The sequence below is a fragment of the Buteo buteo genome, unplaced genomic scaffold (genome assembly GCF_964188355.1).
Source record: "Buteo buteo unplaced genomic scaffold, bButBut1.hap1.1 HAP1_SCAFFOLD_131, whole genome shotgun sequence".
Lineage (NCBI taxonomy): Eukaryota > Metazoa > Chordata > Aves > Accipitriformes > Accipitridae > Buteo > Buteo buteo.
The window spans coordinates 150,309-166,743 of NW_027439295.1; the positions used below are offsets into that span (position 1 = coordinate 150,309).

At 47.3% G+C, this 16,435-nt stretch overlaps 1 long non-coding RNA gene across 2 annotated transcripts; it reads right to left on the reverse strand.

Moving 5' to 3' along the window:
• Positions 1-1,340: 1,340 nt before the first annotated feature.
• LOC142028061 (uncharacterized) lies at positions 1,341-7,862 on the reverse strand. Of its 2 annotated transcripts, none has more exons than XR_012649375.1 (3): positions 7,111-7,862; positions 5,274-5,812; positions 1,341-1,568 (listed from the first exon to the last, which is right to left on the reverse strand). It is a non-coding gene; the product is annotated as an uncharacterized LOC142028061 (long non-coding RNA). The 2 variants fall into 2 exon arrangements; XR_012649376.1 differs by lacking the exon at positions 1,341-1,568 and having other exon boundaries at positions 4,518-5,401; positions 5,710-5,812.
• Positions 7,863-16,435: the final 8,573 nt, after the last annotated feature.

Sequence of the window (16,435 nt, forward strand, 5' to 3'; positions counted from 1 at the left end):
CGCACCTGCGGCTCCTCCAGCCCAGGCCCGCAGCTGGGGGACCGAAATCCGGAACAAAACTCCTCACCACCCATGGGAAGTTAAGCAGCAGGCACTTCCTTGATGGAATGAAAGATGTCAAGAGTCATCTCATTTGGAAGAGGTGTTAACCGGGGTCAAAATACAGATTTGAATACCCATCTTAGTTTAGTTCTAAGACTTGGCGATTGCCAGGTATCATCTTTTCCATTGACCCAGGTCCACCAGCGAGGCCACAAGGGAGATTTCTTCCAGAGAGAGGATAGAGTTATTAAGTCTAAAGTCCACGATTTGCTTTTCTCCTTCATGAAAAGATGAGTGGATCATATATCATCACTAGTCACCCAAACAGTTAACCCTGAACTTTTCACCTGTCCTTTAATACAGTCAACTCCAAGCTAAATTTTTTCCGTCATTAAGAGGGGACCAAAGATCATGTAAAATATTATTATACTTTCTACAAATACATCCCCATCTTAGAGCTTTAGCTACTAGAGAAAGTCTTTGGAGTTTGGGGTCAGAGGAGCTGCAAGTATAAACTTTCATACAGCTCTGTTTAGGATGTGTGATTTTTCTCTGGTTGTCTAAAGCAGTCTAAATTTCCATAGACGGTCCTGACTCTGGGTGGCTCTAACAAGGATCCTGGAACTCCAGGAAATTCTAAACAGCGTTTTATATTTCAAATATGATGCCAAGTTCCTTTTTGCACTTGTCTCTACGGTTTTTGGCAACTGACAGCCCCAAGGGGTGCCTGCACAAGTTTCTCCCGAAGGGCGATTAAATTAATTCTTTTGTCCACGAGGTGGATGGTTTGGTAATGTTATAATTCACAACGCTCTAACTCCTTCTTTCAAATGTTAAAAAAATAATTGCCTTTTAAATCCATCCCATTTAATTTGCTAAAATGATTCTCATTGTTCTGCATCTGTTCTCAAGTTTTGGTTAAATTCAATGTCAATATTCTCCACGGAACTAGATTTTCATCTGACTTTGGAATCGGAAGGCAGGCTGTTACTGAGGTTCAATTTTGTGTCTTTATCAAACTTTGAATCAATTACAAAACTAGATTTATTTTTTTTAATCCAAATTACAAAAACGGTTAACATCAAGATTAATAGCTCAAACAATAATTGTTTCATTTTGTTTATCTCATGTTTAGAACCCCTCAAAAAAACCCACACAAACCCTAAAAACACACAAAAAGATTACTGCCCTCGACAATATTCCTAATAGCAACCCCAATAGTATAAACTTTACACAACTGTTTTCCCAAATAGATAATGTGAAACTTACTTAGAGATTTTCAGTTTTAAAGGGCCAGTTTCTTTAGACTTCCAATTTCTTGTTGGTGCTTTCTTTATTCTTGAATAATGAAGCCAAGGTTCTTCTCCCAGACCTTTACTGCTATAAGGGTTGTTAAAATGACTCGATACGGTCCTTTCCACTTCTCCGTGATTTTATATATATTCAATCTAATCTCCCGGTCGGAAGGGATGCGCTGCTACGTTCAATTCTAAGGGTCCAGCTGTGGAGACATACTGACAAAGTTCCTGAAAAGAATTACGTAAAGAAATCATAACACCTTTTAAAAACCTATCTCCAAAGGCACTCAAGATACTCAGAACATAGGACTCTTGATATGGTCTTTCGTACAATATTTCATAGTGACTTCAATTTTCTTTCTCTTCTGGCTATACTCTGATTCTTAATAGAGCCATGGGTAATGCTTTAACCCATGTGAGGAGTGAGGTTTCCTGACAAATTTTACTCGACTGTTGCTTAAGGGTATAGTTCATTCTCTCTCTCTCTTTTTTTTTTTTTTTTTTTTTTTCCCCCCACTTGCTTGTGGTCTATGTGGGGTGTGATAGTCTCAATCTATAGATAATACTTTGCTCAACTTGTCTCCTAATCTTTGCTATAAAATGAGGGCCATTGTCAGATGACATTCTTACAGGCACCCCACATTTTGGTATTATCTCTTTGAGCAAGACTTTGACTACTTCCCTTGCTTTCTCGGTGCGACAAGGGAAAGCCTCGGGCCACCCAGTAAAGATATCAACTAAAACTAGGATAGATCCTTCTTTTCAAGGCAATTCTATAAAATCAATTTGCTAATATTCTCCTAAAAAAATTTCCTTCTTTAATAATCCCAAAGATGATCTTATTACTGATTCGGGGATAATTTTATATATAAATTTCACATCCGCTTATAATTGTTTAAGCAATCTTTGTCATATTTCACTTTCTGTTCCCCAGTATACTTTGTGATGTTCAGCTCGGGCAGCTTCTCTTATTATTGTGGGTGGGACTATTATTTGACCTGTCGGTGTTACAGCCTATCCTGTTTCATTTTGTTAGCCTGCAATCTAATAATTATTTCTTCATCTTTTTCATTATACTTTGGAGCTTCTTTAGGCAACTTTATACTTTTCTCTGGAACTAGTGCTAGGATGCCTTTTTCTGCAGCCTCTTTAGCAGCTTTATCGGCCAGTCGGTTACCTGCGTTCGGACCGGTCTTACCTAACTGATGTGCTTTACAGTGCATTATCGTGACTGCTGTTGGTTTTTGAATGGTTTCTAACAATTCCGGTATTTGTTCTGCGTGCTGAATGGTGGTTCCTTGTGCAGGTAACAGTCCTCTTTCTCTCCGCATCGCTCCATGTGCGCGTACTGCTCCAAAAGCATACTTTGAGTCTGTCCAAGTGTTGACTCGCTTTCCTTGACTTAGTTCCAGAGCTCGAATAAGAGCTATCAATTCAGCCTTTTGGGCAGATATCGTCGAAGGCAAAGCTGGCAACGCAATTACCTCCTCAGTAGTTATCGTCTATCTTGATAAACGTTTTCCTTCACAGATGGAACCGCTTCCGTCGGCATATAGTTCCCAATCCGTTTCTTCTAGCGGCACATCTCAGAGATCCAGTCGGCTGGAGTAAACTCTTTCGATTGTCTGCAAGCAGTCACGTTCCAGTTCTCCTTTAACTTGAGCAGTTGTTGAAAACGCGACAGGGTTAACGGTGGTAGTAGCTTTTAGGTAAACGTCATCTTGTTCCAGCAACACCACTTGGCATTTCAGCATCCTGCTAGGGGATACCCAATGCCCCCCTTTCTGTTTTAGCACAACAGTTATCATATGGGAAACGTACAGTAATCCTTTGTCCTCAGGTTAAACTTACGAGCTTCCTGGATCAGTAGCACAGTTGCAGCGACGGCTCTCGGACGACCGGAGCATCCCAGACTCACATTATCTGATCGCTTCGAGAAGTAGGCCACAGCTCGCCCACTTGGCCCTAAATATTGGGCCAGGATACCCAGAGCTGTACCTCTTCTTTCACGAGCAAAAAGTTCAAGTGTCTTTGTGAGATCTGGCAGGCCTAGGGCTGGCACCCCTATTACAGCCTGTTTCAATTCTTGGAAAGTAGCTTTCTCGGCATCGGTCCAATCCGTTGTTTGAGGTTTTGAGCTTCTCCTATAAAGGTCAGGCCAGCAAGCCACAGTTTATCATCTACAGGTGACACCACTCAAGCATTCCCGGAAACGCTCGTCATTAATTTTTTTAGTCTTAGGTTCGGGGAGACGACAAATTGCCTCTTTTCTCTCAGTTCCCAATTGTCTCTGCCCTTTTAGGATTTTAAAACTCATTTACATAAGTTTCTTCTTTCTGGTTTTTTTTTTTTTTTTTCTTTTGACGCTCGATATCCACCGATTCCCCAAAAGTTCAAAAAGTTAATAGTTAACTTTGTGCATTGTTCTTCCGTCTCGGCTACAATTAACAGATCATCCATATATTTCAACAAGATTTCTTGATTATTTTCTTTCTTCCAAATCTCTAATTCTCGTGCCAATTGATTTCCAAAAATGGTAAGACTATTCTTAAAGCCTTGAGGCAAGACTGTCCACGTACATTGTGTTTTTCTCCCAGTCTCAGGATTTTCCCATTCCAAAGCAAAAACCTCTTGACTATTGGGATCCAAGGGAATACGGAAAAAGGCATCTTTTCGGTCTAACACTGTGAACCATTCTTGTTTCTCCGTTAGGGTTGTTAACAAAGTATAAGGATTTGCTACTACCGGATGAATATCTTGTACTATTTGATTTATTGCTCTGAGGAGGTCTTGAACTAATCTATCATCTTTTTCATTAGCCTTTTAACAGGCAAGATCGGGGTGTTATATCTGGATTCACATTCTGTTAACAATTTGTATCTTAAAAATGTTTGTATTACCATTACTAACCCTTTCTGACTTTCCGGTTTTAGGGGGTATTGTTTCATTCTTACCGGATTCCATCCTGGCTTTAAATCAACTCTCAGAGGTTCTGCTTTTCGGATTTACCAGGAACTTCCCAGTCCAGACGATTGGAATTACAGCATTAGACTTTGACTGGTATAATCTTCTGCTGTCGGTAACCATCCTGTTAACAACAAAGCCACTGCTTCGATACGTTTAGTTTCTGGAATTAAAATTTTAATCTCTCCATTTTTAAATTTAATTTCTGCCTCTAAGTTCTCAAATAGATCTCTCCTTAACAGGAGTTTAGGAGAATCTGGCACATACAAAAACTGCTGAGTGACCCGTTGCTTTCCTAATTTCATTGTGAAAGACTTAAAGAAGGGTCTAGTTTCTCGTTCACCTGTTGCACCGACACCACCAATTTCTTCAAAACTTAACTCTCCCTCTAAGGTATTTAAAACTGAAAAGGTGACTCTAGTGTCAATGCAAATTCAATTTTCTGTTCTCCCAGTTTAGCTGTAACCAGAGGTTCTGCTGGGAGACTCCCTTCCGGTCCCCGTCAGATACGTTCACTTAAAAAGAACAAATCTACCTATGGCACTTTATTCCAGTTACTCTCTCTCCTACAAAACGACAGTAATTGCAATATAGTATTGTAACTGTAAGCTCTGTTTGTTTACCATTTTTCCTGCGACTCACCCCAACGTGCCAATAAACATCCCGACGCTGATGTTTTTGGTATCTTTTCATCAGCAGTTCCATTTCCTGCACTCTTATTCTTAAACAATTTTGCTACTGCCATTATACTTCTATACATTCAAATACCAAATACCAAACAAATGCAAATGACAATTGTCCCAAATAATACACAAAGTCCAACCCAGCAATAGGTTTCGCTTATGACTTACGGGCAGACGCCTAGGCTTCCACTGCAGACGGGTACCCTCCAAGCCCCAACCCTGCAAAGCTTTCGCCACGCCTCACGGGCAGGCTTTCCAAACAAATTCCAAAGCAGCAGCGCCTCACCTTTTTTCCAGGGAACGCTGCGAGGAGCTTTGCGAGTCGAGGGTGACGGTTCTCCCCGAGAATACCTCGGTGCCGGCCGGAGTTCGATCGACACTCAATCTCGTCCAGTCTCACTCGCAAGGTCTCATCTGGGTCGCCAAAACCGTTACCAAAATCCAGAATAAAACTCCTTAACACCAACGTGAAGTTAAGAAGCAGGCACTTTGTTTATCGCAGCGCTGGGGACACGGGGGATCGCTCCTCCAAAGGCGTGCCCCACTTAGTATCAAAATCCATCAGTTTTCACAGACTTTTTCTGTCGGGTCATTGTTACCTAAGCTCCTTCTGTAAAAATGCATACTATGCTCGTTCTTAAATTTAACCTTTATAACGATCGGTCCTTTGATTATATAACCTTATCAATAGCCTTATTTAAAAACAATCATTGGTCAGTTACACTTAGCTCTGCTGACTGGCATCTTCGATGCTCAAATCGAGATGGGAAGGGTAAGGGGGTTTCCAAGCAGCAAACTGGTGTCCACGACAGTTTCCTTAGTTTCCTGAAACAGAACGTAGAAAAGCCAGTAACTTCCTGGTGAGGTTTCTAGGGTTAGCTCTTTCAAACTTTAACAATATTAAGGTTCCTAGAGTCACGCGTAACACAGCTCCTAAAGTTTCTATGGCTACGTTTCAAACTTAACAATCCTATACGTTATGCTTCACAATTTTACTTCTTAATCAAAGCTAACTCTTCTATGTGATTAAATTTTGATTTCTTTACCAGAATATTTGCAACAGCTGGAGCCCAGCAGGAACAGGGGGGGCACGGCCCGACCCCCCCAGCGCCTCACCTCCTCCTCCTCCCCTGGGCTCCCTCACGGCCCCTCGCCCCGTGCAAAGGGAGCGCAAACGCAGCCCGGAGGGCAAAGAGGACGGACGGCCAGCGTTTATTCAGTCGGTCGCGTGCCTATCGAGTCCCGCCAGCGAGTCTGCTCCGGGGCTCGGGGCGGCCCCCCGGCGCTCCCCCTGCCCCTCAGACACCTCTGATAGCATATTTCCATACATTCTGTATGGCCCGTCTAAATATTGGGATGGTTTTAATATTTTGTACCAGCTGTGGAAACTGGTTTGCTGCTAGGTGACTGCAAAAGTGAGATTTGGTAAATAATTATTGGAAATCTTATACTAACACTACCATTGAAACAACAGACAAAAGTATAGCCAAGCAATCGACTAGCAGAGGTAGGTACTCCTAAGTTTTGCAGTTCTTTGCTCTTATGACTAGATGTTCTTGTACGCTAGATGAGAACAATGCTGAAACCGACCACACGTGATTGAAACTGCGTTAAGCTTCAAGATCAAAGAACAAGGACAAGAATAAAGACTTCAAGGACAGCCAGCAAGAACTTCAAATGGGTCGGTGGTCGCAAAAGCGGCCCTTCGACTCAAACGGATCCTTCATTGCGCATGATCGGATGTAGGCAGTACTATGATAATCGGTTGCCATCGTTTTTACGTATATGTATTCTAATCTGATTAACATGCAATTACTTATTCTATATAACCTGTTTGTGCTAAAGCTGTGGCATGCACGCTAGGTGGAACTATCCCCCGTGCATCCAGCGCTGCAATGAAGAATGCCTGCTTTCTAAAACTTCAAAACGAGTCTTAGGGAGTTTCTTCGACCGGCTTTTCAGTATCAGAGGTACAAGGGAGGAAAGAAAAAGAAAAAGAAAAAAAAAAAGAAAAAAGAAAAAAACCAGGCAGCGGTGTGGGAAAGAGAGGGGACCAGGGGAGGGGCAGGGAGGGACCAGAACGCAGAAGAGGGGAGTCAGGGCCCCGAGGGCCCGGGGCTCACCACATCTCTTGTTCTTGGCGCTGCCAGGAGAATTTGCCAGTTCAGGCGCTTCTTTCTGCTCCTCTCCCGCTCCCCTCCTCTTCTGTAACTCCGGCGGCACGGCCGTCCTCCCCCTAGGAGAACACGCGTCTCATAGGTCTTGCAAGACGAGGCTTCCTAGGCACGGAGCCTCGCTCGCTCGCACGCTACGTGGCCGTACCGCACCGTCGGTGCTGCATACGGACCCTGCGGACTACAAAGAGGGATCCTTCCACACGCGGAGAGGCAGGCTCTCTCTTGCCTGCAGCGGGAGGCAGCTGCCGGCCGGCCGGCCTTCCATTTCTTCTTCTCTACCTTTCTGTGGCCTCTCCAGCTTCAGCCGCAGCAGCTCCTGCCCGCAGCCGGTAAGCGCCCCGCCTGTCCCTTCGTGCTCCCGCGCCGCGAGGAGAGGGAGGCCGGGGAGCGACAGCCCGTGCCAGCTTTCCTTGCCGGCGGCGTTTCCTTACCGGGAGGAAGCAACGAGCGCGGCGGCACCTCCCGCCGGTGCCGCATTGCCGTTACCGTCGGACGGCACGTGCAGGACCGGGGCAGCCCCGCGCACTCGCAGCCTCCGAGCTGCAGTACCGAACATTGGTCGCGGGGTGGCAGCGGCGAGCGCTTGGCGCAACGCGCCAGCGCGCATGCGCGGCACCCCAGCCGCAGTACCGAACTCTGTTCAATAGGTGGCGGAAGAGAGCGCAGGAGAAACGCGCCGCTACCGCGCATGCGCGGCTCCCGAGCTGCTGTACCGCGTTTTGGTTGCCAGGCAACAGCAGGAGGGCAGCAAGAGCGGCCACCGCGCATGCGCGGCTCCCGACCGCCAGGGCCGCGTTTTGGTTGCCAGGCAACAGCAGGAGCGCCGTAAACCGCGCAGCCGCGCATGCGCAGTGGCCGAGGCGTCGTGTCGCGCTCTGGTTGCCAGGCAACAGCGGCGAGCGCCGTAAAAGGCGCACCGCGCATGCGCGTTGCCGAGCTGCGGTAACGCGCTCCGGCTGCTAGGCAACGGCAGGAGCGCCGTAAACCGCGCAGCCGCGCATGCGCGGTGGCCGAGGCGTCATGTCGCGCTCTGGTTGCCAGGCAACAGCGGCGAGCGCCGTAAAAGGCGCACCGCGCATGCGCGGTTGCCGAGCTGCCGTAACGCGCTCCGGTTGCTGGGCAACGGCAGGAGCGCCGTAAACCGCGCAGCCGCGCATGCGCGGTGGCCGAGGCGTCGTGTCGCGCTCTGGTTGCCAGGCAACAGCGGCGAGCGCCGTAAAAGGCGCACCGCGCATGCGCGGTTGCCGAGCTGCCGTAACGCGCTCCGGTTGCTGGGCAACGGCAGGAGCGCCGTAAACCGCGCAGCCGCGCATGCGCGGTGGCCGAGGCGTCGTGTCGCGCTCTGGTTGCCAGGCAACAGCGGCGAGCGCCGTAAAAGGCGCAACGCGCATGCGCGGTTGCCGAGCTGCCGTAACGCGCTCCGGTTGTTGGGAACGGCAGGAGCGCCGTAAACCGCGCAGCCGCGCATGTGCGGTGGCCGAGGCGTCGTGTCGCGCTCTGGTTGCCAGGCAACAGCGGCGAGCGCCGTAAAAGGCGCAACGCGCATGCGCGGTTGCCGGGCTGCCGTAACGCGCTCCGGCTGCTGGGCAACGCCAGGAGCGCCCCCGCGCATGCGCGGTTGCCGCGACGCCGTGTCGGAGCTCCGGCGACTCGGGGAGGCGCCCGCTGGCCGCGCCTGGGGGGTGCCCGCCTCCGCCCCCTCTTCCCTTCTATCGGCTCTCGGGAAACTGACCGGCGCTGCCCTGGCCCGGCTCGCCTCCGGCGGACCGGGAGCCTGCCGCCGCGGCGGCCGCTTCGCAGCTTCCCGTCCCGCCAGCCCCGGCCGGCCAGGAGGCACCCCTCGCCACCGCCCCCGCCGGAGCGGGTCGCTCGCCTCACCCGCGGTCCCGGCGCTCGCCCGCTGCCGCCGAGACCCGCGCCCTGCGCGCCGCCACGGTGCTCCCGGACGGCGCGCCGGAGGGGTCAGGGCCGGCGCGCGAACGCCGGGCCGCAGTACCACACTTTGCCCACAAGGCGGCAGCACCCGAGGCGGCGGCGCTGCTGCGCACCTGTGCGGCGCCGGCGCTGCTGTTCCGCGCTTTGCCCGCTGAGCGCCCGCCCACACCGCGCACGTGGGGCGGCACCGGCGTTTCCTTACCGGGAGGAAGCAACGAGCGCGGCGGCACTCTCCCCCCGTGCCGCACTGCCGTTACCGTTGGACCACGGGTGCCGTTACAGGGGCACCACCGCGCCTTTGCAGCCTCCGAGCTGTAGTACCCCATTTTGGTCGCCGGGCAGCAGCATCCCCACAACGATCCTCTTCGGAGTATCGGCTGCACGAGGGATGACTGACAGCTCAGCCCAGGAGAGACCAGACACAGGCGGCAACTACTTACTGGGGGCACAGGGCTTACGTTGCCCTGCCCTTTCCCCACTCGCAGCCCGGGCAGTCATCTTCAGCGCCTCCGTTCCAAAAAGCACCCGAGTGCCTGGAGCGTTTACAGCAGTCAAGTGCAAAGAACAGACAAGTCGGGTGGTCGCTTCTGCCCCTGCCCCCCCACCCCATTATCTAGAGAGGAGAAGCAGCACAGGGAGCCTGCAAACGGCAGGGGGGAGCGGGGGGTGGTCCCCTGGACCAAGCCCCCAGGGACCGCTGTATCCCTCTGCATGTGGCATCAGGGTTGCGGGAGTGACAGCAGCCAGTATGCTGGCGACAGATTTTAAAAACAAAAAATAACGCCTGGTTCAGCTGACAGCCTGAAGGCAGGCCACAAGAGACCCAAAGCTGCTCTGTGCCAGAGGGGCAGCTCTGTTCAGCAGGAAACGCCGCGTCCCAGCGCACCAGATGCCAGCGGCCCACCTGCAAGCGAGCGATACCCTGGCGACCCTGGGGCTCAGTTGGGGTGGGCGCACCTTTCCTCACCTCCGTGCTGTCAGAACTCTGCTCTCCCAATCCTGCACGCACGCAAGGCTTCTTGTGCGGGGCTTGTCTCTTATCAAAGAGACGCTGCACGGTGTTCCTTACTGCCCTGCCCTCCGGCGTGCAAAGTAATCAGACATGAAGCAGGGAAAGCAAAGAGGCCTGTCGGGATATTAGTAGTCCTCAGCAGATGACCATAGAGCCCTCGAGGTTCCATCTTTGCTCCCTACAGGAGCGTGGCTCCGCACTCCTTGCCGCTCCTGCCAGCAAGCGTCACAATTGCCCTTGGCTGCCTGCAACACGCAATACTTAGTACGTTGGATAGGCTGTTCTGCCAATGGGTCAGGTGAGCAGCTCTGTTCCTTTGGCTGCCTAATTTGCCTCCTTAAAACAAATACTTCAACACTCAGTTTCTTTAATTCAGACCCCTCTAAAGATCTCCTGGCCTGCAAGCATTTTCAGCTAGCAACAGAGCTGAAATACAGTGCTGGTAGAAATCTAGCTGTCATCTGTCTTTGATGGCAAAAAGCTTTTGTAACTTGAAGCCCTGATGGTTTTGGCATCAAGACTGCAAGGCAAGAAATACGCCTCCCCTTGAACAAGCAAGACACCTGCCAAATAGCTGATACAGTGATAATGGCTGCCTGTGATCAACACCTTTTTCTGCTAAAACCAGGGCATGCTTCCCTTGTGCAGAGCCATTGGCAGTGCAGAAAGTACCTCAGCTTTCCCTGCACCGGCTCCCCAGAGAACAGCGTCTTAGTCTAACTGGAGCATGCAGCAGCCTGTTGTTGTCCCAGCCCCTTGCCCTTGAGAAAGCGGCTGCCTGTAGCAGTGGCAGAACCACTGCTGCCCAAAGGGAAAGGAATGACTCGGTGTAAAGCTCTCCAGGGTGCCTGTGTGGGTGCCTGTGTCCCATGCAGAGTCGATGACCTCAGCAGCCTGTACACAGAGCCAAGCTAACAACCTGAGAAGGAGACACAGGGGTAGCAGTTTCTGCAACAACCATACTTTCCAGCCTAGCTGGACAGAGTAAGAGGCGAGAGCAAGGGGCCTGCTGAGTCCCTCAAGAGACGGAATTGCTGTAGATTGTACCATGGCTGTTTTGCTCTTTGCCTTTGGCAGAGTTACTTCCCAGCAGCTGCGAGACAGGCAGGCTTGCACAGTCCGAGTACTGCTGCTTACAGAGCAAAAGGCACTCACTATAAAGCAGCAATGAAGAACAAGGACGGCCACTGAAGATGGTAGGAATAACATGGAGAGCCTCAAGCATTAGCCAGTGTCCTGGTTTTGGCTGGGATAGAGTTAATTTTCTTCCTAGCAGCTGGTATAGTGCTATGTTTTACATTTATGAGAAGAATGTGGATAACACACTGATGTTTTCAGTTGTTGCTAAGCAGCATTTAGACTAAGTCAAGGATTTTTCAGCTTCTCATGCCCAGCCAGCAAGAAGACTGGAGCAGCACAAGAAGTTGGGAGGGCACACAGCCAGGGCAGCTGACCCCAACTGGCCAAAGGGATATTCCATACCATGTGAGGTCATGCCCAGTATATAAACTGGGGGCAGTTGGCCTGGAGGGGCGGGTAGCTGCTCAGGAACTAACTGGGCATCAGTCAGCGAGTGGTGAGCAATTGCATTGTGTATCTCTTGCATTTTGTATATTCCAATCCTTTTATTATTATTGTCATTTTATTATTGTTATTATTATTATTAGTTTCTTTCTTTCTGTCCTATTAAACTGTTCTTAACCCACGAGTTTTACCTTTTTCCTTCGATTCTCTCCCCTATCCCACTGCGGGGGCGGGGAGTGAGTGAGCGGCTGCATGGTGCTTAGTTACTGGCTGGGGTTAAACCATAACAGCCAGGCAGGGCTTGCAACTACCCTTGTGTCATGGTTTAATCACAGCCAGCAATGAAGTCCCATACAACCACTCACTCACCTCACAGCGGGATGGGGGAGAGAATCAGAAGGGTAAAAGTGAGAAAACTCGTGGGTTGAACAGTCCCCTTGCCAACCTCCCCTCTAGTTTTATTACTGAACATGATGTCATATAGTCTGGAATATCCCTTGGGTCAGTTGGGGTCAGCTGTCCCAGCTGGGTCCCCTCCCAACTTTCTGTGCACCCCCAGCCTGCTCGCTGGTGGGATGGGGTGAGGAGTGGGGGTGAGTGCAGGGAAGTGTGTGTGTGTGAGAGTTTGGGTGGAGGGCACTGGGCTGGTGGGGGGGTGCAGGCAGCACCCTGGGCTCTGGAGGCAGATGGGTTTGGGGGGGGTGGTGTGGAATCTAGGGTGTTGGAGAGGGGCATGAGACAGGAGGGCAGGGGATGTGAGCGAGTGCATCTTGCATGGAAAAGACAACCGGGATCGTTTCAGTGGGAAGCATTTGGGAGTGGAGAGACATGGGGTGGGGGCGGATGGGGGAAGGTATGTGTGTAGAAACATGCACGGGGGGACCTACACTGATATATGGTAGTTGATATATATTCCAGATGTCAATTATATTTTGTAGTTTGTAAGCAATAAGTAGGTACAAGCAGAATAGATGGTTTCCTTTAATGAGATGTCATCCTGCAACTCAAGTAATTAAAGGATGTGTAGACAGATTTGTGAGAACACAGGAAAACAGACATATGGACTCAAGGACGAGAGAAACTGAGAATGCAAGTAAGAAGATAAGGGGTGATTTGTTGGCATGAGAACAGCACTTTGGGGGTCAAAGATTATTTGGCATGAAAGATACAAGAAGAACAAAGGAAAAACAGAAGTTTAATATCAAAATATTGAAAAGGGTAAAGAATGGTTAAGCGAGGAAGAGGATGCTAAGACCCCCGAAGAACACCCGACGACCACCCAAGGCAACAACTGTGACTGTGCAAAGGGCATTTACATATGTTAATTATTTCTTGGAAATTTAATGACTATGTATAGGGTTTCTGGGAAATGTAATGAATATTTATATCACACATGTATTTAAACTTCACTAATGAGCTTTACAGTGTGCATGATAGGTGGAACAATCCCTCGTGTACCCAGCGCTGAAATAAACATGCCTGCTTTATAACTCACTCTCCGAGTTGTAAAGTTTGTTCTGCACATCAACACCAGGGGGTCCACCCAGAATGATCCACAGCAGGTGACTCACCTGGGATAACCTGCAACAGATAATCCACTCTGGATAACTGACCCACACCAGATAATCCCCACCAGGTGCCCCACAGAGGGGAGCGTGCCAGAGGATGGTGCCATGTCTCTTGCTCAGGCTCTGCTCCACGCTGTTCCTCCTCCATTCCCGCCCTGGGACAGGCTCCCCAGGGCACAAACATCCCCGGTCCCTCTTGGCCCTGCACTCTCCCCACCAGACAGCCCTCACTGCCGCACCTGCAGGGCACTCACTGGAGACAGAGCCAGGAGCCTCCCCACACAGGGCTGGCCCCATACCACCACTATGCTTAATGACCGCCAGGCAAACCTGGGCTGGGGGGCATCTGCTGAGCATCACAAGATGCTTATGACAACACATCTGAAAAACAAAAATCCCAAACTGTATTTCAGCATATTAAAAAACAGTAAAGAAGAAAGTAGAGGAATTCTGTCAGAAGAAGGGATAGTAGTTGAGCTAAAGGCGGATTGGATTCTGGGTAAACAGGTCAGCTCGAAATACAACACATCCTTTAGAAGCTAGACTGATTTGAACACTGCAAAGCAGTATTAAGACTAATTGATACAGTTTTTAACACCTTCTTAGCATACAAGTAAACACTCTTGCCAGTGTTGGAAAATGTCTCCTCCCTTCCTTACAGCACTGCTGCAGGGAAATAACCCTGGGAGGCTGCAGGATGAGGTTGTACACAGTCAGAATCTACCCTTACGGATCCACCACAACAGCTGCAGCCCTTGCACTGCTGTCGCTGCGGATCTTGCTTGCTTGGTCAATAATGCTGAAAATGAAGTGTAAAACTTTAAAGAGTAAAATGAAAAATAAAGAATAAATCCCAATAATTCTCTTTATACAAAAAAGGTACGCCCATGTTTATATACATCCAATAAAAATACTTATACTATAAAAGTATTCGATTTTCCTTTTGCATTAACTTACTGAATTGATACCATTACATTATCTATCTCCAAAATAAACAGTTAAAATTTGACTAGGGCTTTTTTTGTGTGTTACATAATGAGGAGGGACACCTGGCCAGCTGTGCTGCCCAAGAGAGATGCTACTGAACTGCCAGGGAAATGTGCCATTGAAAGCCAGACAGAAATAAAGTACTTCAGAGCACTCCATCAAAATATCAGGAGAAAACCCCCATAACATTCTGTTGCCTCTCTTTTTAAACATTTAGAAAAATACCTAACTGCTTATGTACGTCTAATAAATTATATGCTACAGCTATTTGGCAGTTACAGTTTAAACAATGCAAGTCGGTTTGTAAATTATACAATTTTAACTGTTTAAAAAAAGTTTCATTTATGGTAGAAAAAAATCAGTGAGATAAGAGATCCCTCATATAGTTTTACTTTTGAAAAAAAAAAAAGAAAGAAAAAATCAAATCCCCAGTGCTGCAATACCTCAGCAAGTACATCTTAAAAGCAAGGGGGTACATGACAGACAGGAAAGAAATAAAACATAGAGATAGGGAGCTTGATAAAAGTAGACACAGAAACAAAGTTCAAAAATCCAAGGGATTAAGACAGGAAACCATGAAAAAATAGGGAAAGCGAACTAAATAAACAAAGACATAAAGAAAATTTAAAAAACAAGGACACTAAGGAAATGCAAGAAATAATAAAAAATAAAGACAGCGAACTGGATAAAAGCAGACATAGATAATGTTTAAAGCAACAGGGATTAAGGAAATAAGGAAAAAATTACAAAAATTAAAAGCAAGGGCACTAAGGAAAGACAAGAAATAATTAAAAAATAAGGAGAGTGAACACGATAAAAGTAGATAGAAAATTTTAAAAGCAATGGGGATTAAGGAAATAAGGAAAAAAACCTAAAAATAGCAACAGCAAACTAAAACGGAGACTTAGAAAGAAAATTTTAGATGTGATGGCACTAAGGAAACACAAGAAATATTTAAAAGAAAATACAGCGAAATGAACTGGGATAAATGTATCCAATTTAAAAAGTGGGGATTAGGGAAATAAACTGAACAAAACAAAAAGAAATGACGGAAAACTAAAATGGAGATGTAGAAAGAAATTTTAAGAAGTGATGGCACTAAGGAAAAACAAGAAAAATTGACTAAAAAATAAAGACAGCAAACAAGATAAAACTAGAAAACTATAAAAGCCAAGGGATTAAGAGAGAAAAGAAGTAAAAAATACCAACAGTGAACTAAAACACAGACATAGACAAGAAATTTTAAAGAGACAGCACCAAGGAAAGAGAAGAAATAATTAAAAAATAAAGACAGCGAATGGGATAAAAGCAGGCATAGAATAAAAATTTAAAAAGCAAGGGCACTAAGGAAAGAAAAGAAATTATTAACAGAAGACAGCTAATAAAGGATGTTGAAATATGTTTAAATTCTATAAAAGAAAATAATTAATTAAGGCCACATAATGAATATGTGGAATTAGTTGCTAGAGAGCATTACTGAGTTTATAAAAAAGACAGTCTGCTCAGAAACAGCTTCCACATCCTATGTGATATCCAGACTTTGTCTGGAGGTTTGGACTTGGAGATCTTAGTTCATGAAGAGCAGACCATGAGTACCTCCTGCTCTCCTAGGTTTGTCTGCTCCTACCTGTGGCAATCTACTGCCTGTGTTTAAAAAAAATTGCTTACTCTTTTACTGAGTTAGACTGTGAATGTGCCTTGCAGGTGGCCCACCAGCCAAGAAGTCCAGCAGGCTGCATCTTTTCTCTTCTCTATGAAACAAACTCTGCATAAGAACTTTCCTAAGCTGACCCAAACTGGGAAGCCTGTGCTTTCCCAGGAATTAGCTGAAATACACTAATTTTGGAATTCAGAGTTTTGTTAGCATATTGGAAATGATGACATGACTGCATGGCAATTGCCTTACTATTTCTTTTCCTTAACTGTATTGTTTAAATAGGAGGAGGATGTTTGGACGGGATGTTTGCAAGAGTAAACATTTGCATGAATTACTGCTGACAAATTCATATTCAAATGAGTGTCAGTTTCATAGGGTATCAGAGTTTGGAAAAATAATGCCTCCTTGCTGTTCTAGTAACTTGTTCCTATTGCACCTCATCTATTCTCAAGAATCAAAAGTAATTAAGTGCAAATGCAAGCTACAAACAGAATGGCTGCTATCAATGTTCTATTAGCAAATTCAAGTTATAAATGCAAAATATGAAAGTTTAGGCAGCAACAATGACTTCAATTTTCCAAGTGGTAG